The sequence below is a fragment of the Myodes glareolus genome, chromosome 14 (assembly GCF_982192425.1).
Source record: "Myodes glareolus chromosome 14, mMyoGla1.1, whole genome shotgun sequence".
Classification (NCBI taxonomy): domain Eukaryota; kingdom Metazoa; phylum Chordata; class Mammalia; order Rodentia; family Cricetidae; genus Myodes; species Myodes glareolus.
In genome coordinates this window covers 67,524,406-67,527,959 of record NC_142039.1, presented here as the reverse complement: position 1 = coordinate 67,527,959, position 3,554 = coordinate 67,524,406, and positions in this window count along the sequence as shown.

Genomic DNA, 3,554 nt, shown 5'->3' with positions numbered 1-3,554 from the left:
CAGAAAGGGACATTCTGGGGCTCGAGACCAAAGAGGGAGCTTGCAGAATCCCAAGGTTCACCTGACTCAGCTGCTCGGAGAGTCCTCAGAGGGAAGAAGTCATTGAAGGAAAGCCTTTGCAGATCCCAGCGGTCTGTGGAGGTTTGTGGCTTTTGGGTGGGGCCTTCACAAAGCCACACCTTTCTTAATGTCATTCACTAAGTGCTAGTGTGGGGGCAAATCGAAGCAAGCCCTACCCTAGAGTGGGCCACAAAGAGATATGACAAAGTGCATGTGAGAAGAGATGGTTCTTGGGCTGAGAAGCAGCGTGGGATCACCTCTGTGGGAAGAAGGAAGGGAGGCTCTGGTGGGTACAGTCAAGTCCATGCTGAACTTGTCCATGATAGGTAACACGAATCCCTGGTCCCTGGTCCTAAAACTTGGGCTCACCAAGAACACTCTCTGTGGCAATGTCTTTATGAATATAATGTCACTAGGAACCTTTTGAACCTTGACAGACTCCAAGCAACCTTACAAAAGGTATTTTAAAGGATGCTGTGTGGCCAAGGCCCCACACACAAGAATATGTCTTCTCGTTCAGGATCCCATGCCATCTAGGTCAGTTAAGAACATACCAAAGACTGGGGATGGCTCAATCAGTTAAATTCCTACCTCACAAGCATGAGGACCTAGGTTTGATGCCCAGAAGCCACATGAAAAGCTAGGAGTGGTGGCACATTCCTATAAACCCACCACCAAGAAGGCAGAGACAGGTGGACCCCTGGGGTTCCCTGGCCAACCAGCTTAGCTTAACCAGCAAGCTCCATGTCAACAGAGCTCCTGTCTCAAAAGTAGGGGATTGGCACTCACGATTGAAGTCTAACCTCTGTAAGTATGTGTACATGCGCACACAGGCACACACACAATCTATATGTATGTGTATATCCACAACAAACACACAAAGTAGTAAGCATTTTAAAAAGGGAGATAGCACCATTTCACCATTAGACAAGACCACACAGACACCAAAAGCACAAAAGGTAACATTAGCTAAGTGGCCTTCAGCAAAGTCACAGGGAAGGCTCATCCTTTATAAGACTCTTTTGCTTCGGATGCCAGATCTGAACACAGGGGTCCTCAGGCCACCTGAACTTGGGACAAGTCTGCCTCAAGGTTGAGTTCTGTCTCCAGCTTGGCCATTTGCTGGGATGGCACAAAATGCAGGGAGCACCATGCTGTCATCATAATCAGCCTTGCAGGGCACAACCCAAAGAGACGCAGACAGTGAAGTCCCAGAGTCTCAAATAAGAAGGTTCTGGGTCCCTGGATTTGTCACCCTCCTGGCTTATTAATGTAATAACCCACCCAGGAAGTTAACATGAGTGTCGAGTATCCGATATTCCTGGGAATCTCTGATGTACCTGTGGTTGACTGGATCTGGGGCTATGCTAAACACAATCTCCACCCACCTCCCCTCCTTCACCCTCCCACATATTGCCCAAGGGCAGACTGCTAGGCTCAATGCTCTAATCTTCAACCACAACGTTGGTCATTCTGGCATGGTTAGCCCTTTTCTCGAGTGTGTGTGTTAGTTATGTGTATGCATGTGTCCATGTGTGCATATGAAAACCAGAGGTTAAGCATCATTCCTTAAGAACCATCCGTCATTTTTGGTATATATATGTGTGTGTTTTATGTAAGGGCATACAGATGCACCTCTGTGGACAAAAGTGTAGAGGACAGAGGTTGACACTTGGTGTCTTCCTCAGTTGCTGTCCGTTTTATTTGTTGAGGCAGATTCTTTCGATGAACCCAGAAGTTGCTGATTTTGGCTAATCTAGCTACCAACTTGCCCTGGGGAACCCCTGACTCTGCCTCCCAAACACTGGGGTTTCAGGCATGTACCAAACCCACCTGACTCTTGCATGGGTTGTGGGGTTCCAAACTTACATAGTTCCCACACTTACATAGCAAGCGTTTTATCCACTGAGCAATCGTCCCAGGCTCATTTAGTTTTTGAGACAGTTTTTTAATGACCTGAAACTCACAGAATCGCCCAGGCTGACTGGCCTGAGAACCCCAGGGATCCACCTGTCTCTGCCTCCTTAGTGCTGGGATTTCCAGCCACACCCAGTTTTTTCACATGGGTACTGGGATGGAACTCGGGTCCCTTTATATTGGGCAGGACCCCTTGCACAGGGCATGTGCTTTGGAGCGACTGCCTCAGGTCTTTTCTGTCCCCACTTCCCTGGGTCCTAGCTCTGAATCACCTCATCTATTCAGCAAGTACAGCAGGCAGATAAGGTTTGTCCCCAGAAAGACTTATTTTGAGACTCGATTCCCCAGCAAAACAATTCAAGATGGCAGGGCTTTTGAGAGACTGCTGGGGTTTTGAGGGATCTTCGCTCAGACAGTGTGGATAGTTTCTCCTGGGCTGGATCACTTCTCTCCAGACACATTGGATGGGGTGTCCAGGGACAAATCAGGCAGCTTGGAGAGTCTGTGCTTACAAAGCAAGCTTGGGCGCTCACTAGTTCTTCCTTTCCCTTCTTCTCCTACTCTGAGTGCCGTTGTGACCCAATTTGCTAAGCGGTTCTCATCCGAAGCTGACTGGACCACCATGTCCATGAGCCTCCAGAACCCTAAACCAATATAAACCTTTCCACTTCTTATAAAGTAGCCAGCCTGGAACATTTTCTTACAACACCAGAAAACTAAGGGGCAATTAGGGAACCCATTTGCTCCATTCTGATCACACACACATGAGTACACACATGCACACACATACACACACACACACACACACACACACACACACACACACACACACACACACCATCATTCACAGAGGCCCAGTGGGAATTGAACTGACAGTCTAGCTCTGCCAAATTAGAATTTTAATCCTTCCAATAACTTATATTGAAACAGGACCCAGATAAGCCAATCATCTCCAGCTCTCAGCTTCCAATATATCCATGAAATATACTCAGGAAGGATGCCTGTGTCACTGACAAGTTGGCGACATGGAGGTTATGACCTTCAGCATGGGCCAGTGACATTCTGCAGGTTCATTGCTCACTCTCCCCTGGACATAACCCTTTTCTGATGCAAACTGGGCATGAGTTTAAGGGAACATTGACTCAGAAGTCACTGACAGGCAACCTTCCCCAGGGACCTGACCCCTTCGGAGCTTCCCATGCTCACCTCATGCCCCCCAAAATATGATGCAACCATGGGAAATTGATTGTCTTGCCAGTCACACAAAGGTCCCTGATGCCAGCACAAAGGTCTCTGTACTAGGTCACTGCAGTCACAAGATCTGGTTTTCCAAGAAGAAGCCAGCCAGGCAGAGGGAGCAAACACTGGGAGTGGAAACAGGCAGAAGCTTGTCAGGAGTGTTTTCACACAGGAGAGACAGGCTGCAAGGCTTGGAGTGCCAAGCTAAACAGACACACACAAGCAACCTGCTCCTGCACGCCCCCAACACTTTAGCACAGCCCAGGGGAGAGAGAAGAGGAACGAGATTCCCATCATTCCCTTAGCCTCCGTCCAACTTGAAACCTCAGTTGCAGAGG